Here is a 27,393-nt window from a genome sequence, read left to right on the forward strand (position 1 = left end):
GCCCCCCTGAAGTTCTTAATAGTAAGCTAATTCTGCTGTGTGATCCTGGAGTAAAAGTATTTGTAGCAAGGAGGTACTTATTAGAATAACTGTAGCTATTGGCAGACCCTTTTCTTGAAGACTAAAGTAGCCCTTGTCTGTAAAAGAATATTTTATTGAGGTTGAGTGAGTCTTATAGAAATAGCAATATAGCCCTCCCCCATTTGGAGGTCATAAACATTGCCCAGCTTCTTGACTTCTGTCCCCAGATTATTTCTGTATTTTGTTGAGACCAGCAGAGTCTTGTATGCATTTCCCCATACAAGACTCTGCTGGTCTCAACAAAATACAGGAGCCTTCATTTGTAGCATTAGCAATCAAGAAGATATCACAGAGGTAAAATGCAGAAGAGAGAGCAAAAATGGTTCTTTAGGGGTACTCAGGTAGACCATAAAACTAGGGTTCCAGGCTTGGATTTAGCTGTGATCTCTTTTATTTATTACCATTATTTATGGAGACCTCTAGGAAGTCTCCTTTTCCATTTGTGAAAATGAAGACAAATTATGCATTTGAAGTTTAAATAGTAGCTCCCCACTCTCTCTTCCAAAGTATATCATAGAACCTGGTTTCATTGATTTAGCAAGTGATTTACTAAATAATTATTGAGCATCTGCCCTGTTTCAAACACTACACTAGATATCAGGGAATGGTTAGCAACACAGACACAGATATGGCCCTTTCCTCCCGGAGCTCACAGTTTGGTGAAGGTTTATTTCTCTTGTTCACTTTCTGAGCCGGGCACAGTGGTGGCCCACACCTGTAATTCCAGTGGCTCAAGATGCTTAGACAGGACGATCATGAATTCAAAGCCAGCCTCAGCAAAGGTGAGACATTAAGCAACTCAGTGAGACCCTGTTTCTAAATAAAATACAAAATAGGGCTGGGAATGTGGTTCAGTGGTTGAGTGTTACTGAGTTCAATCCCCAGAACCAAAAAAACAAACAAACAACAACAAAACCCACTACTTTCTGAATGAGCCCCTCTTGAGGGAAAAGAGGGTGCTGCTTCTTTAATCCCAAAGGAAACAGGGCAATCTGGTGTCAACATCATTGCCTCTTTCAGGACCTTGAGTACCCAAAAGGCCAGTTATTTGGGCTCTTATCATTAAAACCTCCTCTACCCCAGAGTAGTGGGAAGAATCTAGAAGCCATTCCTTACTTGGAAAGGTGAGCTGTAGGAGAAGGCATCATTTTCCCCCCTTTTCTTCTTTTACTTGGAAGAGAAACTCAGCTTGAGAAGGAGGCCTGGGGGAGTGGCAGGAACTGAGCAAGAAGGAGCAACCAGGAGATCTGGGTGTTTCCAAGGTGCTAATTTAAGCATTAGCTCTCAGCTAGTGGGAGGAAGAGGAAGAGATCCCTGCCCTGTTGTTGCACAGCTGCCCAGAGCCTCCTGCCTGGGGCTGGATCTTGCCTGAAAGGAGTGGCTTCCTTCCTTTCCCCATCACACCAATTATTTAATTGGTCAGGCTGCATCTCAGCAGCTGAACCAGGCCTTGGCTTATTCTTGAGCTCCCCAGGTCTCTTCCTATCTCCTTATGAAAGAAATGAGAGCTCCTCTTGAAGACCTTATTCCCTGGGATCCACTCCTGCTGTGTCTGTCTCCCAGGCAATCCTGAGTATGTCAGAGTATAGATTCTCTCCAAGAAACTTTGGAATGGCTTAGTATGTAAGCTCTGAACCATATACTGCCACTGAACTAGGGAAAATCCTAACTGCCTTCTCTTGAGCAATTAGGATGAGTTTGGGCCATTGTTTCTAGGAGTGGCAGGCATAGGCTCTCTGGTCCTGTTTGTCTGCTGAGTCTGATGCTATAGCCGCAAAGTCTGTCATCAGCTGTAGTTGGGAGGAAGAGAATTGTTGCAAGAAAAACAAATGGAGCCTTTAAGTACTTAATTGTGTCAGGCAACACCCTGCTGATGCTTTTAGAGGCCAAAGATACTTAAAGAATGGCATATGGCAACAGATTGGATCTCTGCACTCTTGCGAGAAATGCTTGTCTGGCCTTACTGAAACTAGATTATCCTTTAACTCATTTGTTTAGTTCATGATTATTTGCTGTGTCTCTACTTAGTTCCAGATAATTTAAAGATACAGAAACAAGTCAGATCTCTCCAGTGGAGCCAGAAGGATGAATGGGCTCAAATGGTGATAGGAAAGTTTTTATACAAGTCAGAAAAGGGTAGAGATGGAATGGAAGGTGTTCCCAAGAAAGGTGACAACTCCCTTAGAAAGTGAAGAATGCTGAGGTTCTGCCTTGTTACTACAGGAACTTGGCAAGGAGTTTCAGGAGTTTCAGGCTGTATTCCCTCTGACACTGAGGGATGGGGATGGTCAGGATGATTGTGCAGTAAGTGGCCCATAGAAGCTTCTGAAAGTGTCAGGGAACACACTATAAAGACAGCAGTAGCCACTATGGAAAATTGACCTACAGGTATTCTATGGTCTGGGCACCTTTATGTTATTCCTTATAGTCAGTTGACTTTTCAATTTAAGAGTGGATTCTCCTAGTGGGTCCATATGGCTCATGGCCCAGCAGTATTTGTCAGGTTTCTGGAAAGAAGACACCCTTCCCTATCTTCCTCTATTGCAAAATGAGGCTTGCTTAGGCCCTCAGCCCCTTACCATTTGTCTTTCATCCAACAAACTCTAAGTGAGAACCTACTTTCTGCTAGGTATTATCCAGGGCACAATGACACAGAAACTTACTCAAGGGGTATCCAAGGTATAGAACACATTGAGGCACTACAGGGTAGAAAGCACTAAAAAAGAAGTAAGAATCCAGTCCAATAGGACCAAAATCAAATGAGATGGGTCCTCCTTAGGTGGTTAGAAAAGGCTTCACAGAGGAGACCTTGCTGAACTGGCTCTTGGAAAAGGACTAAAAGCTTAGCAGAACAACAAGATGAGGCAAGGGAAGGAATTCCAGGCAAGGGGCATGGAGGAAGAAACAAAAATGATACATTTGGAATGTAATTAAGGGAATAGCATGATCAAATTTGAGTTCATCACTCCAGTGGTGAATGAGGGGTTGGAGAAAATGAGATTGGAAGTTGGAAAGTTAATATAGAGGTGTATACAATAATCCAGGCAAGAGATAATAAATTCTACCCTAAAGCAAAATCAGAGAGATGGGGGATAGATATGCAGATGTTAATAAGGCAGAATAACAGAATATGGTACCTGTTTGGAGGTGGAATGTGAGTTAAGGATGACTCCCAGGTTTCTGGTGTGAACATTGGGTGGAAGAAGGAACCATAGGAGATTTGGAGGCCTGTGGATCTCTTAGCCTCAGAGATTGCTTGTAACAGAGAAGGCTGCTATTTTCCTTTGCTCTATTGCTGAAGCAATGGAGCTATGAGTTCGGGTTATGAGTTGTAGAAAACCAAAGATGAGCCAGAAGTGGTGGCGCATGCCTGTAATCTCAGCTACCCAGAGGCTAAGACAGGAGATCACAAGTTCAAGGAAGCCTCAGCAATTTATCAAGATGATGCCTCAAACATTTAAAAGGGGCTGAGGAGCTCAGTGGTAGAGCACTTGCCTAGCCAGTGCAAGGCCCTGGGTTCAATTCCCAGTACTGGGAGAAAAAAGAAAAGACATGGACAGAGTAAACGTGAACGTAGCACTGACTCACAGCCTCAAAAGGGCTGCTGGGAAATGTGTTCACCTACCAATGAATACTTTTCCTCTGTTTTGTTGAATACAGGAGAATTGGTGATAGCAAGGCCATGAATGGGTTTTTGTTATTTTTGTTTTGTTTTTCCTCTCAGCAGCACTTAGATGAAGGAAAAATAAAATCGTTTGTATTTTAAGTGTTTTGTGTTGCAGTTTCTGGCTGGGCTCTTACTATCTTTCTAGTCAAATTTATGGTTTTACCTGTAGGCCCTCTCATTCATTTCTTAGAGAGAGAGAGAGAGAGAGAGAGAGAGTGTGTGTGTGTGTGTGTGTGTGTGTGTGTGTGTTATGGCGTTATCTGTGAGAATAGAAAAGTATTTATATCTCCCTTTTCCGAGACCACCCTGAAAGCGGGGCTTAGGGTAAAAAACTGGTGCTACTTCCTTCCAGACAAAGTATGCCAAAGGAGCAATCTTCTAGGGTGAGATCACTCAAAGGTACCTTAGCCTCTACTAGACAGGTGCTTCCATGGTAGCTAGGATTCAGGCTGAGTCATTCCCAGGCCTCAGCTGCCTGCTGTCCTTGCCTGTAGCCTAGGGTGAACAGAAGTGGAAAACAGACTTCTTTACTTAGATCTGATTCACTTCAGAGACCCTCTTCCCTCCTTGAAAGATGGAGACTTACGTGTGGAAAGGGAACATGGAAACCACTTCTTGGGCTTAGTTGCCTTGTACCTTCCAGCAGACCATGGGAAAACTGGTACAGGGAGCCTCTGAGGAGGTGGGAAGGGGAGAATCAGAATTTGAGCTGCACCCAAATCTTAGTTAAAGTGCACTTAGTAACTAAGTTAGTTTAACTTAGTTTAACTAAGATTTACTGAATTAACTACACCCAAACTGTAGAGTGAGAGCCATATATATTATAGTTAACTTAAATATGATTATATACATGCTATAAAATGATTTATAGTTTCCATATGGATTTTATCCTTATAAAGGAGTTGATGAAGCCCTTATCCAAGACAAATACCCAGAAGTTCTGGCTGAAGGAATCGAGGTATAGCTTGGGACAGTCCCAAGTCATTGTTTCCTAAGGAGACTTTGGTGGGAATTTGACTTTCAGGATGGGAGAAAGGAAGGAAGGAAGGAGGCAGAGCTGGGTAAAACTCTGGATCTGGCTCTGCTCTGTAGTTGAAATTGGCACATGACCCAAGACCTTGCTGTGGGGCAGCCAAGTGAGCTTCTGGGCTTCAGGGAGGAACTCTGGAGTGGAAAAGTTCTCTAGGATGGAGGTCCAGAGGGTCTGGCCTAGGAAAGGGAGTGTAAACATGCCTGCAGGAGTTTTCCCTTATGCCACAGTCTTAGGAGCCAGTTCCAACAAATGTGTTCCTGTGTTTGTTGTTATTTTGTCATTCTGAGATGTCAAGTTGAAGATCATATGGATGTGATTATTGAAAGTCAATATTAAGTTTCTTTGATGAAGGTATATGGTTATGTGCCAAGAAGAAACTAACTGCCATGAATGACTCTTACCCCTAAGAAATATAAGAATGACAAAAGCCCAGTTGCTGTGGCTCCTTGCCTGGTTTTGTTCACTTTGGTCACCATACTCTTGGTTCTCATAAATAGTTCATCTATTTATCTAAAACAGTACCTAAAAGGCACTATTTTTTTTTTCTAGGGATTGAACCCAGGGCCTTGCAAGTGGTAGGTAAGCAAGCACTCTACCACTGAGCTATACCCAAATCTTAGTTAAAGTGCACTTAGTAACTAAGTTAGTTTAACTTAGTTTAACTAAGATTTACTGAATTAACTACACCCAAACTGTAGAGTAAGAGCCATATATATTATAGTTAACTTAAATATAATTATGTACATGCTATAAAATGATTTATAGTTTCCATATGGATTTTATCCTTATAAAGGAGTTGATGAAGCCCTTATACAAGCATGGCTTAGATCTACTTTTCCCTTAGTATATTGTTAGGAATATTAATCCTATGGCATACTTCATGGGGTAGGAGGAGTCTCCATAGGAAAATTCCTTTGGGAAACACTATACATTCTATCATACCACAATGTTAACTAGTGTTTTGGTTTTTTTTTTCCTTTGCGATGGTACTCGGGGTTGAACCCAGAATTCCTCTACCACTGAACCATACCTCCAGCCCTTTTTATTTTATTTTTGAGACTGGGTCTCACTAGGTTGCCAAGTCTGGTCTCAAATTTGTAATCCTCCTGCTTCAGTCTCCTGAGTCACTAGGATTACAAGCATGAGCCACTACTCCCAGTTTCAACTAGAATTTTAAAGGCTCTCAGAAATCCTGAAATAAACATTTTCAACTGTGTTTAACTAAATATTTCTCAAGATTATTTAACTACAACCCCCCCCCCCTTTTTTTTTTTACAACATCTCACTCTTATAGAATCAATGTGTCTTCATGGACTACTTTTTGGAAAACCAAAAAGCTTAGAAATTAATCTGTGTTGTGATCCAGTCTAGATTTATTTTCTTCCCCATTCTTTAGAGCCTCTTTATAATTAACACCATTTTGCCCTGTGCTAGTCTCTAGTGAGATGTTGATTTGTTTTAAGGTCTGTACTTAACTACCATCAATTAGGAAGTTTCTAGTAAACTTTGGTACAGAAGCAAATACTAAGAGCCTTGATTTTCTGATGATATTTCTAAGGGAGTTTTACTTTCCTCATGTCCCTTTTTTTTTGACAGCTGTATTAAGATGTAATTTATTGGGCTGGGGATATGGCTCAAGTGGTAGCGCGCTCACCTGGCATGTGTGCGGCCCGGGTTCAATCCTCAGCACCACATACAAACAAAGATGTTGTGTCCGTGATAACTAAAAAAAAAGTATTAAAATTCTCTCTCTCTCTCCCTCTCTCTCTCTCTCTTTAAAAAAAAAAAAAAAAAGATGTAATTTATATACTGTATACTTTAGCCATGTTGAACTTTACTTTTAATCCTGACATGGTTAACTCATGCTTTAGGTTTTTGTTTTTTTTTTAATACCTATGGGTTGTCCCTGTCCTTTGTGTTCTCACAGGCAACAGATAAAAATTATATTCCAAATATCTTGTCAGGAAAAATCCCAGCTCAATGAGGATTTAAAATGAAAAATGGATTCCTGACTTAAGGGAATATTTCACCTGCAGTATCAATAAATATCCTCACTGTTCACAACAAGCTTAAGGGGCATTCCTACATAATCATTTTATGCCCTCCATAGGTGACATAAAGCATAAATTATAAGGAGTTTCATCCCCTATACCAATGCCTATTAGTTAGTAGTAGCTATCCAGAGCATTGTGTTAAGAAGGATTCTGAAGCAGAGTCCTGGTTTCATGAGAAATAGTGATATGGTTGATTTTCCATGTCTGCCATGATCTTCAGCAAGAAGAACAGCAGTTTTGGTGTTCTGGTTGCCATCCTGGCAGTCCTGAATCATCATAGTTATACTGGGTAAAGAACACAGGAAAGGAAGACTCTGGGGGATGTTAGCCAGCTCAGCATTCTGTTTTCACTGAGAGGTTTGATTCTTATGATAGGGCTCTTTAAGAAATTAATAGAGAAAATTGACCTTCCTAACCTGATCTTCAGCACTGGTTTTTGAAGAATAGATTAATATGAAGTTAATAATCCTTTGAAAATAGATGGGCCAGGTGAGAAGGAGTAACCTTTGACTCTTCTAAATAGTTTAGAGGGAAAAAGAGGCAGATTCAGGAAGAGATCTCATGAATATCATATGAATGGTTGGCTATGCTTAAAATGAAGCTGTAAGCCCTTGACCAAAGGCCAAGAAGAAATAGGCCACAAGAAGTCTCACTTAAGCCATCAGTTACTGCAGATGCCAGTCCCTACCATTTAGCATAAAACCTCAACAATCTCTCCCAACCCCCAGGCTAAGTAGACCCTGTTTTTTCCTTCCATGATTTCCCTGGAGAATGATTTCCAAATCCCTAGTAACCCTAGCTACCTCAGTGGATACTTTGAAGTTTTTCATCCCTGATACTAGACATAGATCCCTTTATGTGATCTGACCAGCACAGATTACTATAGGGCTGCCCGTACCCATAATATTGATATTATACTTCCATTATGGTCAGTTGAGATTTCATGATAATGGCTGTACCTATTGTTATATTGAACTTAAAACATATTTTAAATAGGGTAGCTCTTTGCATTAGCGGTGTAAAATCAAAGGTAAAAACCTGGAATCACATCTCAAGCTAGGCAGACTGGCAATACAGGTAATGGTCTACTGGGGTTAGTGAGATGGTGTTTTAATACTTACAACTCTTTTTTTTTTTTTTTTTTTTTTTTTGTGGTGCTGGGGATTGAACCCAGGGCCTTGTGTATGAAAGACAAGCACTCTACCAACTGAACTATATCCCCAGCCCCCTACTTATAACTCTTATTCTAAGAAAAATAGCGGAGATTAAAACAAAAAAAGCTACCTGAATTCAGCAAGGTAAAGTTTAAATAGAATCTAAATGAGTCTGTATGATTGAATAGCTAGTGTTTTAGTGGATGGAAGGCTTTATACAAGACCATTAGCTTGGTTTAGAGGAGCATGCCTGTAATCCTAGCTACTCAGGATCTGAGGATCACAAGTTCAATGCCAGTCTAGGCAACTTAGTGAGACCTTGTCTCAAAATTAAAAAATAAAAAGGGGCCTGAGGATGTGGTTTGGTGGTAGAGCACTTCCTTGGCATGTATGAGACCCTGGATTCAATCCCCTGTACTACAAAAATAAAACTTAAATTAAATTTTAAAAAATAAAGGTGTGGGGGATGCTGGTGATCTAGCTCAGTGGTTAAAGCATCCCTGAGTCCAATCCCCAGTACCACAGGAGTGGAGGAGGGGGAAAGACTACTACATAACAGCCACCTGGGAAATTAATGTACTGTTGGACTTCATTATTAAAAGTATAGAGTTCAGGTCCTAGGAGGTGATGATCCTAGTCTTCTCTCTTCTTTACTGGTCAGCACTATCTGAAGCTCTGCATTCTCTGCTGATATCACTCAAGAGAGGGAGTGACTGAATAATGAAAGGAGTCAAAACCACATCGTGTGAGAACAGTTGGAAGAACTGAGGCAGTTCAGCCTGTGAATAAATAGTCTCAGAGGATTGTAAGCTTTTCAAATGCCTAAAGAACTGGGCTTAGGAAAGAAAAAGAAATTAGACTTTGTGTTACCTATGGCTGCACAGGGAGGAACCAGGGCCAGTGGATGAAAAGTGTGAATGTTATCCTATCTGCCACCCCATTCCCTGGGGTAGCAATTCTTAAAATGCACTGGAGGACACCTGTAAAACACACTGCTCCTTGTAAAATGCCTTGCTCTTTTGAAAATAGGAGCAAAGAATAGTATTTGAGCAGTAAACAAGGCTCTGTGTATGTGCAATATAACGATGTTTTTAAAAATCCACTGTAAGGGCTTGGGATATAGCTCAGTGGTAGAACACTTGCCTAGCATGCCTGAGGCCCTAGGTCCAATTACCAGCACACACACACACACACACACACACACACACACTCCGCTGTGGAACTAGCATGAGGAATGCTGTCCTAATTTCTGTAATACCAACTTTCAAAAGTTATGTTCCAAGACCTATTACAAAAATACCATTTTTTTCATGCATCCTTCTCTTTCCTTCAATGAGATGCAAGTTCTCTATTTTACCCGTCCTATTGGTCCTACTGCATCATCTTTGTGTAAAGCGCAATGGTTTTAACCCTATCTTAAATTCCTTTATAAGAGAGATGAAAAGATGTTTCCAGAGCACGTGAACCACCTTGTGAACTAAATTAGGAAAATAATTTTTTCTAATGTTACAGATAAGCAAGGACAGCCCCAGAAAGGTAAATAGTCTTGGCCATTACTCTGCTGAAGGTTGGCATTGTCTAGACTAGAACACAGGTACCCTGGCTCCCAGGCTCAGGATATTTTCTTCACAACCTGGGACTTAAACTCTTATACATCAAGCTTAAACTTCACTGATCTTTAAGCCATCTACACTAGGCTTTTGTCCTCACACCTATTCATGAAATTACTTCCTTAAAGATCTGACCAAGCCCTTCACCTCTTCTCATCTATTGGTATCCTCAGACCTTCTCTCCTCTTAAGATTTCTTTCCCATCTCCTTCTCTAACTATTCCACTCTCAGAGATCATTGTGAACCCTCCTTTTCTAGGAAGCTTCTCCAACTATTCTTTTATGCTCTCAACCAATCCCAAAGCTTTTATAACCTCTGGTATATAACTTGATACATGATATTCTGATTTAGGGTGCCACTTTGATATGTTGTATTATGAGTCTTTTTTTCCCAACTCCCATTTGATCTCATTGGCATATAGCTTCTATTTTCAGAACTTACAACTTAGCAAAGAAGAAACTTGCTCTGTTTCCTTTAAGGATGAGTAACAGTGGAGAAGAGATTGCGTGGTAATTCTAAGGAGGGAACAGTAGAGACATGGAGAGAAATGAGTAGGTCAGAATTAGTGAGTAAAGTAGAAGTTACATGCTGGGAAACTGTGGGAGATTCAGAGGAATATATGGTTGGGGAATTCATTATTTATTCAAAAAACATCTTTTGAGCATCTGTTGCATGAAAGACATTGTACCAGACATATGAAATAAAATAATGAAAAAAGTGAACATGTTTCCTGCTTTTATGACCTGGCAATCCAGTGGTAGAGAAAAAACAAATAAACAAATAAGCACACAAATAAAATTACAAACTATGACAAGTGGTAGAAAAGACAAGAACAAGGTAGAATAAGAGAAAATAATTTTCATCCTACAGTAGATTAGGGATGTCAGGTAAGGCTCCTATGAGAAAGTGATGTTTAAATTTAGACCACAGGATGAGAAGGACCTTGAATGCTCTGACAAGGAATAACTTACTTCTTGCTCCCCAGTGGGTCAGGGGCTCCCAGCTGAGTTGTACAATTTGAGTTCCTTCTAAATTGGCCTTTCTCCATCCTCTCTTTGCAGCATTAGGTAAGTTTTTAGAAGTGAGGGACATAGGAGGACCAATGTAGCCCTTCTTTCATTGGTATCAGAGCTTATAACTACTGCCAGCTTTGTCATAGGGCTAATAATAGATTTGTGATCTTTAATATTTAATGATCAAAAACAGCTCTGCTGATGAAGAGCTCCTACCTGAATCTTCCAACACTGTATGACTTGCACGCATCTTCCTAGAGGTGGAAAAAGTATCTAGAGATCTTGGAGGAAGAATGCCAGCCTGGATGTCCTATTCTTAGTATATCAGGCATGAGGCTCACATTCTGCTTACCACAAAAACCAAATGTTATAGGCCATTCTGTGTGAGAGCAGGCCTGCCCCTAAGGGGAAAACCACTAGCCACATTGGTATACAGATTGCAGCATCTGATGAGAGGGGCCTTCACTGGGCTTCCTGTGAATCCTAAAGCTATTCCCTGAAGATTTTCCAGAAAGTCCTGTCTGCTCTCAGTTGACCTGATGCTTCCATCCCTGGCTTAAAGGAAAACACAGACTCAGGGAAAGGACAAGTGAGGATAATGACATGGGTAAGTAGTGGTGGCTAATGGCTTGGGGAAGAAGAGCGAGAACCTATAAAAGTCAGGGGAAGCTGGTAGGCTTCCTCATGGACCCTTTCATTTCACATCCTTCATTTGCCAGGGTCTGAGGTGCAATAGAAGGACAATCTCCCAGAAGCTTCCTCAAGAGAAATCAGTTTGAGTATCCTTTAGTGGATGGGAAGACCAGGATGAGTTAGTGAGGGACACATGCCTCAAGGCAGGAGCTGAGCCCAGCAGTGGTGGGAAGTCAGCTGGGTACACTCTAGCTACCAATTTGTTGACCTTTGGCTTGTCTCCTAACCTCTTTCGGGCTATTTGTAAAATAAATAAGATCATACATGTGAAAAGGAACTGCAAATTACTCCATCATTTCTGGTCTAGGGTTGATGGTGATGAAAGGGTTGGTGATTTCCTTTTTCCATCAGAGGTTCCCAAGGGAACTTTTGTGGGAAAGGGTAAGGAGATGGTTTATTCTTTTCACCAAACAAGAAGAGTCCTCAGCTTCCTTTACAAGGCTGTGGTGAGATCAGGCTAGAGATGGAAGTGCTCTGTGTTCCCATCTATTCCCAGAGAGGATTTCACTGAGTGGATCTGGGCAGGGGGAGCTCTGGAGTATAGCTGAGGCCCTGCCCTTGCCCCTCCACGCCATGCCTGTGGCAGAGTGCTATTGGCACAGTGGAACCTTCCTGGAGAGCCCACTGTTGATGGTAGGTAAAAGTATCCTGCTTCTATTTTAGTTCCCAAAGTTCAGCTCTCAGAACTCAAGAAAGATTCAAAAAGGTCTGTATTGCTGTTCCTCCCCATTCCCAGTCCTGTCATCAATGGACTAAAGAAGGAGGCAGTTCCAGTCTGCTTATTTTCTTCCATTTTTTTAACATATTGTCATGGAAAATTTCAAACATACACAGAGCAGAGGAAAAAGGTAAAATGAACCTACTAGTGTACATCACTCAACTTCAACAGTTATTGACACCAGACTAATCTTGCCTCCCCCATACCCTACCCACTGGATTATTCTGAACAATTATTCAACTATACAATCATGGTATGTTTCTCTAAAAAAGTTCATGTTTAATATAACCATAATACCATTATCACACCTAAAACCAGTAATTCCTTAACATAAAAAATTTTTAGTTGGTTTGTTTGAATCTGGCCTACATATTGTATTTGTTTGATGTCTCTTTAAAAAAAATTTTTTTCTTTAGTACTAGGGACTAAGGGGTGATTTATCACTGAACAAAATCTTCGGTCCATTTTTTTTTTTTTTTAATTTTGAGTCAGGGTCTTGCCAAGTTGCACAGTCTCACTAAATTGCTGAGACTGGCCTTGAACTTGCAATCTTCAAGTCACTGGTATAACAGGCATGTGCCATCACACCAAGCTTACATGTTTTTAATCTATAGTTCCTCCTACTTTTTCTTACAATTGATTTGTTTTTAAAAATCAGTCCTTTGCTCTGTAAAGTCTCCCACATTCTGGGTTTTGTTGATTGCATCCCTTTGGTGTTTCTTATCCTATTCTTCTGTCTCCTATATTTCTGCAAATTAGTTAGATGTCAAGGTTTGATCAGATTCAGATCTGACTTTTTGTGAAGAATGCTTGAGGTTTGCCATTTACTTTCCAGCTTGCCTTCTGAGGTGTGATCTTCATTTCCATGAGGAGACACATGACATGTCCTATTTTTTATGACTTCAAATTGATTAGTGGTGTAATTTGCCTGATTGCAAATCCATTACAGAATTCCCCCTTCAGCCTTTTACCTAGTGTTTTTAACAACCCTTGATTGTCATTACTGCAGCCCATTATTTCATTAGAGTTTCCTTCACATTTGTACAACAAAGAACCCCTTTTAGTTTTCTGCCTTCATCCCCATCAGTATCAGTTGGTCTTTGGCCTCTCTCCTTTAGGTCTACTTTTTTCCACCTCTGCCCTTATTCTGCACCATCATTTCCTTCTTTATCAACACAAGATGATACTAGGATATCTTTAGGTCTCATATACTTCCCTGCTTCACTGATAACCTTCCTTTAGGGGAGGGCGCTAACTTTTCTATTCTGACTGAGACAGCATTATCTCCCCTCATGAAGTTCTAGGTCTGCTCTCTGTGAATCCTTCTGGGGATATGCTTGACCCCAGAAGGAGAAATAGCTCTTGTCTTCTCTCCTGTGGGAAAGAGTTTAGCAGGCTTGGGTTGCTTTTACCTTTCCAGGGATTTCTGAGTAGACGTCTGTGCTGAGGAGGGTCTTTCTCACTTGTTTCCTGAGCTTCCTGCCCCAGCCTGGGCATTGGCAGAGACCCAAGCCTGGTTTCCCGTTTAGCTGGGATGTAGGCTGATAGAAGTTGGGAGAAAGAATAGGGTGGGCAGCTCTAGCACTATTAGGTCCTTTTCTTTTTTCCTGCCAAGTTAAAAAACCTATGAGAGCTGGGCACAGTGTGCATGCCTATAATCCTAGCAGCTCAGGAAACTAAGGCAGAAGGATTGTGAGTTCAAAGCCAGCCCCAGAAATGGCAAGGCACTAAGCAACTCATTGAGACCCTGTCTCTAAATAAAGTACAAAATAGGGCTGGGAATGTGGCTCAGTGGTTGAGTGCCCCTGAATTCAATCCCTGGTACCCCGTGCGGGGTGGGGGGGGAGCTTTGAGAGCTGGAACACAATTATTACCTTCTGGTATTTTGGCATTCCTATGCTGCCCTAGGCTCTCCACTCCTAGTTCCTTCTCCTCACAGAGGTGACACTGTAGAGCCTATGTGCTGTGTGCACCCCTGACAAATACAGCACATTCATCCCTGTAAGCCCTGTAAGCCAGCTAACTGGGAACACATGAAAGTTGGGAGCTGCTTCTTACAAACCTGTACCCATACCCAGGCCCTGCCCCTGTCCACAAAAGTTCTGTACCTCCATTACCTAGCCTAATACCTGTTAGTCCTTTGGTCACTATGTCCAATGCAATAGAGTCTCTATTGAATCAGGAAGTTGGAGAAGTGGAGGCTAGCTGGGGACTGCTATGCAGCAGCCAGAAAACATTAGGAACTCTGGAGTAACAATCACCAAGTATAGTCATCTTTAGTATCCATGAAGAATTGGTTCCAGGACTTCTGCCAATACCAAAATCCATGCATACTCAAGTTCCTTTATAAAATGGCTTAGTATTTGCATATGACACATGCACATCCTCCTATATATTTTAAATCATCTCTAGATTATTTATAATCTCTAACACAATATAAATGGCCATGTAAAAAGTAGTTGTTATATTATTAGGAAGTAAGTACAAGGAAAAAAATGTTTGTACATGTTCAGTGTAGACTCAACTTTTTTCCTGAATATTCTCAATCTTAAATTAATTGACTTCACTCATGTGGAACCCACAGATTTGGAGGCCCAACTACATAGGATTTCTGATGACAGCCTCACAGTCTTAGATACCCCACCCACATTCCTCATGTCTAGCTCTTCTTTGGGCAGCAAGAATCCAGAGTACCACATTCTGTTTCTAGAAGGACCTGTTCCATATTACTTTGCTTTCCTCTTCTGGACAGTCACCGCAGAAATTATCTGAAGCCCAATTCCTTTCATACAATGAGAAGAGATACCAGAGGAAAATGTTGCCAGTAGCAGGGATGCTCAGTATAGCCCCTCACATTTCAACAACTTCCACTCATATTCTTCAGATGACTTACAAGGTATTTTTTTAAAAAAATGTTTTTAGTTGTAGATGAACACAATATCTTTATTTTATTTTTTATAGACATTCACTATATACCTGTTGAGTGAATGTATGACTTGAATGAATTCAGTCTTATTTCCTTTACTTGATAATCCTATATAATTCTGACTGTCATATTTAACCAAGCTTCCTCCAGGGGTGTGTCCTGCTGTTTGTGAGCACTTACTGCTATCAGACACACAACATTTTATTTAATCCTTGCAATTCTGTAAAGGAGCTATCCCTTAATCTATAGAGAGGAAAAGAGAGATCCAGGGACACACAGCTAAGTGGCAAAGCCATTTCAAGCCCAGTTATGTGACATCAAAGCCCAGCTTTTAACCATGGCACTACACTGCCCTCTTTTGGCATCTCAGAGAGTTGTCACTGGGCCTTGGTAAATTTCAACTGTAAATCAGTACTGTTGGTAAAGCCCCAAGAAACCATGCTCTAGATTCTGCTTTTGTTAGGCTGTAGGAAGACATAGGGAGTGGGTTGTAATATACTGTCATGTTTTACTGAAAAAAGGGCCAACTATTAAAATGGCCTAATCGCAGTGTCCTGGGGAGTAGGTATTCCCTGATTAAGATCCTACTAAAGTTAATTTGGAGGAAGATAGGAGTGTTTGTCTCTTTGTGATTTAGTCATGAAAGATAGAGTTGTGGAAATTGGCTTCAAGGCTTTCCTGGGAGGCTCAGACTCAAGCTCAGTAAGAGAGTAATACTCTTGTTGATTAGCAAAGTTCAAGTTAGTCAGAATTCCAAGATATTCTTTTGTGTGTGTGTGTGTGTGTGTGTGTGTGTGTGTGAGAGAGAGAGAGAGAGAGAAGGAAATTGGGGTTGATGAATACTTTAGATGGTAATGATATTATAAATAAGGAGAGAGCAACATACAAATAAACACCATACATGCTATAAAGCATTTCACATATATTATTCCATGTCATTCTAACACTAGCTTTGCAAAGTAAGCAATATTACACCCATGAAAGGAAAGGAGTGTTAACAAAGGTAATTTGACAAAGGAAACTTTCAAGCTGCCCTTGAAACTAATTCAGGTGGAGCATGCCTGTAATCCCAGTGGCTCAGGAGGCTGAGGCAGAAGGATCACAAATTTAAAGCCAGCCTCAGCAAAAGTGGGGCACAAGCAACTCAGTGAGACCCTGTCTATAAATAAAATACAAAATAGGGCTGGGGATGTGACTCAGTGGTTGAGGGCCCCGGAGTTCAGTCCCTGGTACCCTACCCCCAAATAAAACCCAACTACCCCCACACACATGGAGTTGGTAAGAGTATAGATTGTCACAGTCTCTCTGGAAGACAACACAATGCCTGCATGCCCATTGATTTCCTTGGCAATTCCACTTCTAGGGATTTGTTAGTCTAAAAAATAGATAAATGTCTGGGTGTGATGGCACACACCTATAATCCCAGCAACTCAGAGACTGAAGTAGGAGGATCACAAGTTCAAGGCAAGCCTCAGCAACTTAGACCCTCAGCAACTTAGCAAGACCCTATCTCAAAATAAAAGTACTGGGGATGTAACTCAGAGTTAAAGCTCCCCTGTGTCTGATCCCCAGTTCAAAAAGGAAAAGAAAAATCTAAAAATCTTGTCCCTGCTAGGCATCCCCAGCTTGGACCTGACACACCTGACTCATTTCTTCTCACTTCAGTTCTGCAGAGCCTTGTGGCTTTCAAGAGCAAGGCATTTTTGGGGGGCGGAATAGAAAGCCATTAACCTTAAACAGTTATAGTCCTGAATCTTACTACCTGTTGAAAGATTTCCTGCAGTTTTATCTTTGCCATAGAAGAGAAGCAAAGGAACAAATTTATTCTCACATTCCCCAAGGTAAAGCCATGACTGCTTATATTTGAATATTCTGGGTGGTTCTCTTTGGCTTCTGGCCTCCCTCCCATTAGTGTTGCTGCTTTTTTTTTTTTTTTAAAGAGAGAGTGAGAGAGGGAGAGAGAGAGAGAGAAAGATTTTTTTTTTAATATTTATTTTTTCGTTATCGGCGGACACAACATCTTTGTATGTGGTGCTGAGGATCGAACCCGGGCCGAACGCATGCCAGGCAAGCGCGCTACCGCTTGAGCCACATCCTAGCCCAGTGTTGCTGCTTATTGTGTTGTGGTTTTCCATATGGTCTTTTTGTGTGGTAAAGTAGAAAAGGGGCCAGAAAACTTGGAACCTTGTCCCAGCTAGGAGATTCCAGGGGAGCTGCTCAGCTTGACAGGATTTCAGATTTTTTTATTTGCAAAATTGGGATTAAATAATAGATGCTATTTCTCTCTCTTACGATTGTCAGAGATGAGAGATAATAATAAGGAAAATGCTTTGAAACTATAAGTTGTAATACAAACATAAAGATCTACATTTTTCTAAATTTAACCTTTTCATATTTGTATTATGAACTCATGTAAACAAGCATACCTCTAAATCTGTTTATTATGACATAGCAGTTTAGTAGGATGATAGGAGAATACTGAAAAATCTTGAAAGGCCATTGATTTATAATAAAGAGACGTGTGTTTTTTTTTAATAAAGAGACGTGTGTGTGTGTGTGTGTGTGTGTGTGTGTGTTGCTGGAGATCAAATCCATGGTCTTGTGTATGCTAGGCAAGTGCTTTCTCACACCCAGCTACACACCCAGCCCAAAAGGCCACTCATTCTTAAATCCAACCTGAGGAAGGGGGAGGGCAGAGGAGAATCAGACTCATTTTCTACTTCATCTGCTTCTGTATTGTTTTGTTTTCTCCATTGAACATGCATTACTTTTGTAAGTTAAGGAAACCAATAAAGATATTTTAATGGCTTAAAATGATATAGTCAGACTAGATGTAGACATTGGAAGTCATTGTAGAGGGCTGACATGGGGGAAAGAGAACAAAGAATCTAGAAAGATGAGCAATTGGGGGAAGTAGCCTGATTGGCAAGTTGGAGTCATTTTTTTAAAAATATTGAATGCCAGATCAATGAGTTTTTAAGTAGTGGGAGCCATTGGGGGGGTCTCAAGCAAAGGAGTACTATAATCAGAGAAATGTTTAATTCTCAGAAGAGTATTCTTAGAGTAATTTACAAGATGAGTTGGAGGAAAAGGAGACAGGGTAGTGAGATGGGGATAAGTTGTCAAAGACCTGAAGCAGAGTGTTGGCTGAGGAAATGTTAAAATATACAAACATGGGTATGATGGTGTACACCTGTAGTCCCAGCACTGGGGAGGCTGAGGTGGAAGGATCACTTAACTCCAGCAGTTCAACACTAGCCCATGCAACATATCATAAACCAGTGTCAAAGTAAAAAAAAAAAAATCCTGGGTGCAATGGTGCATGCCTGTAATCCCAACAATTGGAGAGGCTGAGTTAGAAGGACCACAAGTTCAAGACTAGTCTTGGCAACTTAATGAAATGAGACCCTATTTCAAAATAAAGAAAATTAAAAGGGCTGGAGAGGTACCACAATGGTCAAGTATCCCTTTGGTACTGGTTCAATCCCCAGTACCGAAACAAACAAACAATGTTAGATATTTTGAAGAAAATGCTGCCATGTTTACAATTATTTTTTCAGAGTTATACAGAGGAAGGAGGTGGATCAAAATGACCTCAGTGACCTCATAGGCAGGTCAAAAGGAAACAGGAGCAAACCTGAAAGAGCTCCCAGTGGTCAAAGCTGTAACAATCTGAGCAAAAAAAATAAATATTGATAGTATTGGATTAGAACTCCCCAAATAAAATAAATATATACCAATCCATACTGATATAAATAAATGAGTGAATAAATAAATGGAAAAGGGACAGATATTCTTTTCAGAGGAATTCTAGTTTACACACACACACACATATCTTTTTTTTTTTTTTTTTTTTTGGTGGTACTGAGTCCTCAAACATGCTAAGCATGCACTGTACCTACCACTGAGCTACATCCCCAGCCCTTTTATATTTTTTATTTTGTTTAAATTTTACATTATTTATAGAAAGAATGAGGCAAATAAAAATTACATTAGAATATCATAGTAATAATGGCTGCTATCAAGACAAATTGATTATTAAAATTAGTGGGTGAAACTTTAAGGAGAAACAAGATATTTGCATAGCCTATAAGAATCTGTTTTAAAATATGTATTAATTACTCTGATAGTTTTAACATAGTTCCACAAATTTTGATACTCTTCCCTCAAGGAGATAGAACTTAATTTCCCTCCCCTTGAGTATGGGCTGGACTTAGTGACTTCTTTCTGATAAATAGAATATGGTAAGAGAAAAATAGTAACTTTATAATAAAGAGACCTGGCAAACATTACCCTAAGTAATTAAGGTTAATAACACAGGTAATAAGGCAAATACCTCCTAATATGCAGTGATGAAGAGGATGCATTGCGTCCATGGTATTCTTTTCCAAAATCATGATCTCTGTCCAAACATGAGAAAACACCAAGCAAATCCAAATTGAACAGACACTAGAAGACACCTGACCTATACTCTTCAAAAGTCAAGATCATGTAAGTAAAGAAAAGACTGAGAAACTAAGGAGACATGTCAATTACATGTAATATGGACCTGGACAGAAAAGGGATATTAGTAGAAAAACTGGAAAAATGTGCATAAACTCCTTAGTTTAGTTAATAATATTGTAGCAGTGTTGATTTCTTAGATTGGATAAACATACTATGGTTATGTAAGATGCTACTATTAGGGGAAGTGGGTGAAGGGTATGCAAGGACTCTCTAGACTGTCTCTACAAGTAAATAAATTTATTTCAAAATAAAAAGTTTTTTTAAACATACTAACAATTTTTAATTTCTCCAAGTTTAAAAATGTCTTAGGGGGCTGGGGATGTGGCTCAGTGGTAGAATGCTTGCCTAGCATGTGTGAGGCACTGAGTTCGATCCCCAGGACCACATAAAAATAAACAAAATAAATGCATTCTGTCCATCTACAACTAAACAAATTAAAAAATAAAAATAAAAAATAAACATAGATATTGTGTGTCCATCTACAACTATAATAATATTAATAATAATAAGCATCTTAGTTTTTTTCTTTTTATTTGCAGTAGCCAGCATAATTTATATATACTGTTTTTAGTAAATACATGCTAATCTGAGTTTAATGTGTGAATCAAGGTTCTTTTTTTTCCAACAATCAGTAAATAATGCAATTAAAAATTAACAAAACAGGGCTGGGGTTGTAGCTCAGAGGTAGAGAACTTGCCTAGCATGTGTGAGGCATTGGATTCAATCCTCAGCACCACATAAAAATAAATAAAAGTATTGTGTCTGTCTACAACTAAAAATATTTTTTAAAAATTAACAAAGCACATAAAAATAAAAGTATTGTGTCTGTCTACAACTAAAAATATTTTTTAAAAATTAACAAAGCACATAAACAGGTATTTCATTGAAGTGGATAACCAAATGGCAAATAAGCATGTGAATAAATACTCAGCATTATTTGTTGTTAGAGAATTTCACTTTAAAACCATAATGGGATACCTAAGAGATTGCCTATGGTACAATGTGTGTGTGTGTGTGTGTATGTGTATATATATACATATATATGCATATGTATGTATATATTTCAAAATAAACATTTTTAAACTCCTCCCACCCCCACATTTTTTGAGTTCATTTGATTGGGAAAGGAAGCACTAGGCCATGGAGGAGCATGATATCATTGGAAGTAGCAGGCAGTTGGAAGTCTGGGTCTGGTATTTAAGAAAGAGGTCAGAGATGGATATGTAGACTAGGGAATAAAACCCAAAGAGGTGTTACTTGAAATAATGTTTATTTGAGATGCCAGGAAAGGACATGTTGAAAAAAAAAATCACTAGGCACACTGGGTAGAGTGCCTACAGTGTAAGAAGAGAAACAATAAGGAAAGTGTTAGAATAAATAGGGATAGAATATTTGCATAAAAGTCAAAGAAATATAAGGTTTCCAGAAATATCTGGTCAGCACTCAAAAGCCAATGGGAGATCATCTGAGAAAAGACCACTGGATTTTAGGAATATTGACCCCAAGAGAAGAGTCAGTAGAGCAGGTAAGGAAAGGAGTGGGAAATAGAGGCAGGAATCAAACTGCCAGAAGCAGGTTTACCCAAGCCAGGCAAATGGACTTGTATGAGGAAAATGGATACTCCTAGGCAGAGAGGCAGAAAATTGATGGCCAGAGAAGGTGGGCCAAAGGGCTGGGGCCCCTGCGCTTGAAGAGAGAACCGTGTGTGTGTGTGTGTGTGTGTGTGTACATACATACATATATACACATATACACACACTCCATATGCATACACAAGGACCCACTGTGTGCCAGGAAATTAACACTGGATAGCTCTGGGAGGTAGGATTGAGGGTGATGATGTTTTTCCTTCTTATTTCTGCTTATCTGAACTTTTTACAGTGACTGTATTCCCCTTGAATTTAGAAAAAAAAATTTACATTTTGGTGCTCTTTGCCAAATTTCTGTAATATCTATGATGAGAATAAATCAGGTGTGTTCTGCTGCAGACAAAGGAGACTACCTTCTCTGCAGCAGAACAGACTCTGCAATGACAGAATGGAGAATTCTGGCATGTGTGCAGTGGCTGCTGAGGAGAGGGGAGAGGCAGATGAGCAGCATCCTGAGGATATACTAAATGGAGAACCCTCTCGCTTCCCTATGGCTACTTGTTCCTGAGCCAGGTATGCTTTGTCCTGAGCTTTCAGAGTGACTGGGAGATATCTCTCTCTCTCTCTCTCTCTCTCTCTCTCTCTCTCTCTCTCTCTCTCTCTCTCTCTCTCTCACACACACACACACACACACACACACACACACCACACACACACACACCAAGAGTCTGAACCTCACCCATTGTTCAAAATCTGACCAGAGAGACAGGCAGCTGGCGTGAAGCCCAGGCTGTGGTAATAGGGAGTGATTGGAATCATTCTGGAGCTGCTTTGGGCCATGCAGGACACGGGTTCAGACAAGCAATTGATATCACCAGTGGACATAGATGATTCAGTGGCATTTAAGGTCAGCATTAACCAGTGGGAAGGGCTCTTGTCCAAATCCTTCAAGGTCTTCAGGGGATACAGTTCAGAACCCTGGAGAGCTCCTAGATGAGTCCTGCCTGTCCTGCCAGGTCTGAAAGACCTAGATGCCCATGTCCTTAATCCTCTGTGCTTATTGATTTTTTAGTAGCCTTCCTGTTTATTTCCCTATCTGTGAAGATCCTGACCTCTTCTTCAAAGATCAACCCTTATCTCTTCCAGTCCTTTCCTACCTCCCCTCAAACACAACTAGACCCACTGAGCTCTCTACTAAAGTCACCATCACTCTGAAGGTAAAGTAAGCTTACAAGACAATCAGGTCATCTCCTGAGCTGTCTCTAGCCAGAATCTGGCACCCTAATACCTCAGGGCTGTAGGACTCTGCATGTTGGTGAGGGCCTTTTTCCTCTAACATCACCTCTTCCATCATGGCATGAGGGATGGGATACTACAAAGTAATACTGAGCATGTTTCAAGACATGAAGTAGGAGTCTTCCATGGCCATCCCATTTCTATCAATCAGCCCTGCTCTGATCTCATGTAAGTCCTCCTCCTTTTGAGACTGTTTTCTTCAACTTTCATAGGTTCCTGGGTTTTTCACTGAAGGAACCATCAAACCAAAGGACATTGCATGCCTTATATCTTAAAGAACTTCCCAGTCAAAGAAACTGATCTAACTGGTGAAATAGAGAAACCCCTGGAAAACAGTGCCAGGCTCCTCCAACTACACCAATCAGCCACAATAAGAGAAGGAAGGGCTGGGCGTGTTGATTCACACCTGTAATCCCAGCAGCCTGGGCAGCTGAGGCAGGAGGATTGCAAGTTCAAAGCCATCCTCAGCAAAAGCTAGGCACTAAGCAACTCAGTGAGACCCTGTCTCTAAATACAATATAAAAAAGGGCTGGGGATGTGGCTCAGTGGTTAAGTACCCCTGGGTTCAATCCAAAAATAAATAAATAAAATAAAAGACAAAGAAGGGCAAGAAGGAAAGAACATCTCACTGAGCCATGAGTAGACCTGGCAGAATTTAGTCTGAATGACTGGGGCTGCTTCCACCCCACCTGAAGAGGTATTGCTGTGTAGTGCTCCTGGAGATGGGGCTATTGACAATGTAGTAACTAATTTATGGTGAAAAAATGCTCAGGGGATCTGAACCCAGAATGTCCCCTCAGCCTGGCCTCTTTCTTGCTCCTGGAAATAGCTCATTCCATCTTCCAGGAAAGGCCCTTACAATGGGACTAAGCACAGGTTCTTTTAACTCACAACAATGACTAGAGAAGCAACAAGAACAGATGAGGATTTTGACAGATCCCAAGAGGTCTGTTTGTGTTGGTTTTTGTTCAAGTAGAACAGCCTAACCTCAGCCAGAGCTTGCTCTCCATCTGTTCTCAGGGGCAAAGGCGCCCCTGTGTTTGTCTTCCTCATAGCAGATGCTCTGTACTCATTGTTTTATTTAGGAGCCATGATTGTATGACCACAAACCTTACTAAATTGAATACAATCCTGAGCATTCAGAAGAAGAACAGTGCAGGACTCAGGGTAGGGAGCAGCTGACTGGAAAGAAGGGCCCATAAATTCTAATCCCAGGGCTGCTATAAGGCATTGACCTGAGACAACTCATTTACTCTCTGCCCTGGAGGCTTTTTTTTCTGGGATCTCAGGGCCTGAATAAAAACAGACCTAGTCTCTCAGAGAGTGAAACAATCTCTCTGGATTCTAAAAGTTTGTGCATTCACAGGCAAACTGGAATCTACAGAACCTACTCTTCAGCCACAAGATATGTTTGCTGTTCCAGGGACTATTTTCATAGTCTCCTTGCCCTTATGTCTGAATTCCCAAGAGTTCCTCTGCCTTGGGTGAGTTAATTGCCTGGTGAACATTGTTGAAGCCCTAGGTTGTCAGAAAACACTGAACAGACATAGGATCAAAACAGCCCCACCCCTATTTTATTTAATTATTTTTATGTAGTACTGAGGATTGAACCCAGTGCTTCACACATGCTAGGCAAGCACTCTATCACTGCTTGCCCCCTTCCCCGCCCCCTATTCTTAGCCATATCTGAATAACTCCTTTCCAAAAAAAAAAAGTGCTTGTTGAGGCCCACTCAAATTGCCATGGCATGACCCCAGGGGCAGGCAGTACCTGTTGATCTCTCTTAACAGGGGATTCTCAGGAATGCTCAGGAAGAGTCTGCCAGTTCTAGCTTGGGGATCGCACAAATAGAGTGGTCCTTACTTCTAGGCACAGTTCAGAGGGAGGAGAAAGGAGATGAGAAAGACTAGGCACTTAACTTTCCCTACAAATCCTCTCTGTATATTTTTCCATTGCTTTGAACTATTTATTAATACATGACAGAAGCCATTTTCCTATTTAGATGGTTTCCACTGGGAATTCCATACAACCACCCCTCCTCCTGATGTAGATTAAAAAAAATCCACTTTCAAGATTTTATACTTGGATTTCAGAAACTAAATTACATTACTATGTCCGGTGAGACGGCGCCATTGCCTGTTCCTATCTGCATGCTTCAGGCACAGCAAGGCTGATGATATCAGTGTGTCGAAGCAGTGCGATCCAGACAATTTGCAGCTGGCTGGAGCTGGGCCAGAGGTAGTGGGGGTGAGAAAGCAAAATTTTCTCAGAATCCAGAGCAGCCCAGGATCTACTATAGACTGACATCCAGGATTTGGGGGTTCATTTCTCCTATCTATGAATAGAATTTGTTTTAGTCCCACCAACAAAGAGCAGAAAATTACTCTCCAAATATTGGACTATGTTAAGGAAGGAGGATGGCAAGTTCAAGGCCTATCTCAGCAATTCAGCAGGACCTTTAGCAACTTATGGAGACCCTGTCAAAATAAAAAGGCCTGGGGGTGTGTCCAGTGATAAAGTGCCCCTGTACTAAGATAAAATCCCCATTACTATGATAAAATCACCAATAATCCAACACTCAGGAAGTTTCACTGGAGTGTAAAATAGAAGGGGTTGGGAAAAGAATGTAAGTCATAATATGAAAAGACTCCAACTGCCTGTGAAATTAGGTGTCCATTTAAAAGCCAAAATACTCCTAGAAGTGGTTACTCTGTGTTTCCTTGAGGCCCAATGTGCAACTTTATTACTAATTTTATGATAGCTACAAGGGTATAGAGTGGGTGAAGAAAAAGTATTGTTCTCCTGCCAGGGAACATAGTAACTTCTGGAGTCTCCTTTCTAATTGTAACCAAGATTTAACTCTAGAAAACAAGCAATCCTTTCATAGCATAAAAAAAAAAAAATTCAATTTACTGGGTTATTTCAAATGCATCAAATAGCATAATACTTTCATTCAATTTTGACAGCATTCCCAGAATTTGTAATTATTTTTTATAAATAGCCAAAGATAGGGTGTTCCTGCCCATGATTTTTTTTCAGAATGTAGTAGGTCCTCAAGGTCAAGATTTCAGGAGAAGTCTGTCCAACCTCATTGAGGTTGCTAGTCACAAGCCTTTCCTGTACTTTAGTACCCTGCCAACTCACTCATAAGTTTCATTGTTTGGATACAGGAAATAGAACAAATATTTACCTGTACCTTTTTTTTTTTTTTTGGTACCAGGAATTGAACCCAGGGGTGCTTAACCACCGAGCCATATCTCCTGCCCTGTTAATTTTTATTTTGAGACAGGGTCCTGATGAATTGCTTAGGGCTTCACAAAATTGCTGAGGCTGGTTTTGAACTTATAATCCTCCTGATTCAGCCTCCTGAGTTCCTGTGATTACAGGTATATGCCTGTAATTTTTTAAAACTTCTCTGGGCACAGTGAAACTATGCTGCTTTCTGACTCCATTACAATGCCTGAAGATAAGTTAATAAGTAAGTCAAGTGATTTTTTTTTTACTTTTATTTATTTATTTTTACAAAAAGGTATTATTGAAGGTTTTTTAAAAAATATTTTCTAGTTGTAAGTGGATCTTTTATTTCATTTATTTATTCATATGTGGTGCTGAGGATCAAACCCAGAGCCTCACACATGCCAGGTAAGTGCTCTACCACTGAGCCACAACTCCAGCCCCTTATTGGAGGTTTTAAAAGTGAGAAATTATGATTACCACATTACAGAGTATAAGTTCCAAGGTTGAGCCTCCATCTGGATGTTCACAATTGGTGGAATAGGAGTTCCCAGTTCTGTAAAAATCTCAATGCAGGCTGGGTGCAATGGCACATGTCTGTAATCCCAGCAATTTTGGGAGGCTGAGGCAGGAAGATCAAAAATTCAAAGCCAGCCTCAGCAACTTAGCAAGGTCCTAAGCAACTTAGTGAGATCCTGTCTATAAATAAAAATAAAATAGACAGGGCTGGGGATGTAGCTCATTAGTAGAGCATGCTGGGTTCAATCCCCAATAACCCCCCCCCCAAAATAAAATAAAATAAAATAAAAATTTTTTTTTCTCCTCTGCTCCCATCTCTGTCCTGGAATCCCAGTCCACTCCTATTAACTCTGCACTGCCTCCTGCCTCAAAGGACTAGAAGTCTAATGTTGCGCTTTTTTTTTTTTTTTTTTTTTAAATCACAGCCTGGGAATGGTGGCCCAAGGGTAAGTCAGGAGACTCTGATGCAGCCAGAACTTGGGGAAAATCCACACCCCACTCCTTGCTGTCACTTCTAGGTTGGCCAGACCCTGCCCAGATTTCCTTGTCTTCAGCCCACACTTCCTGAAAAACAGCAGACCCACCATGATCTCGACCATGACTGGACTTCTCTACCAGAGGGCTTCCCTCTGTGGGAAATCTCAAGGTTCCAAGGATCAGATCCATAATTGTTGAGAACAAAATAAAGTTTTTGCTGAAATGTCAACAAGTCCAAGAAAAGTGTGTTATCAGTTCTCTTTCTTTATGTCTTTAGACAGCTGGCCTTTCTCTGATGGCCCTTTCCTCTCAGCCTCATTCTCTAACAGTCTCCTGTCATATAGCAAGAGCTCCTTCAGGATTCTGGTTCTAGTTTCCTCCTGTCTTACATTACTCTTCTTAAAACCCTGCCCTTCCCAGACATCCTTGATTCCAGTCTCTCTTGTCACCTGCACCCTTTACCATGGCTACCAGTTTTCTGCATATGCCTTTTATTTTGGTGTTCCTCATGTTATTTCTCCAAATAAATCTACACACACTCCTGCACAAAACAAAGTCATTAAAATGTATTTCTGTTTTTTTTTTTTTTTTTTTGTTGTTGTTGTTGTTGTTGTTTGGTGGCGTCACAATTCACCCAGTCACCTGAGTCAGGAGGGAAACAAGTCATCCTTGCCTAAATCTTTTCCCTCAAACCCAGGTTCAATTAGCCACTAAGCCCCAGTAGCCTACCCTCTGTTATGTTTTTCTTCTCCATCCCCCTTTTCTAATCTCCTGAACACTGTCTTTTTCAAGTTCTTATTGCCTCTTGCAATGATTCTTGGCC

General features: G+C 40.6%; 1 protein-coding gene and 1 long non-coding RNA gene across 9 annotated transcripts in view; both read left to right on the top strand.

The window, feature by feature from the left end:
* The window catches only part of Fam219a (family with sequence similarity 219 member A), a 57,688-nt gene that overhangs the window by 2,642 nt on the left and 27,653 nt on the right, over positions 1-27,393 (top strand). The window lies entirely within an intron of this gene.
* On the top strand, positions 342-26,802 carry LOC124101376 (uncharacterized). Its single transcript, XR_006854594.2, has 2 exons — positions 342-21,617; positions 26,519-26,802. It is a non-coding gene; the product is annotated as an uncharacterized LOC124101376 (long non-coding RNA).

This window comes from Marmota monax, unplaced genomic scaffold, assembly GCF_021218885.2.
Source record: "Marmota monax isolate L192 unplaced genomic scaffold, Marmota_monax_Labrador192_F-V1.1 WCK01_AAM20220418_F8-fsc00069, whole genome shotgun sequence".
In the NCBI taxonomy this organism is placed as follows: Eukaryota; Metazoa; Chordata; class Mammalia; order Rodentia; family Sciuridae; genus Marmota; species Marmota monax.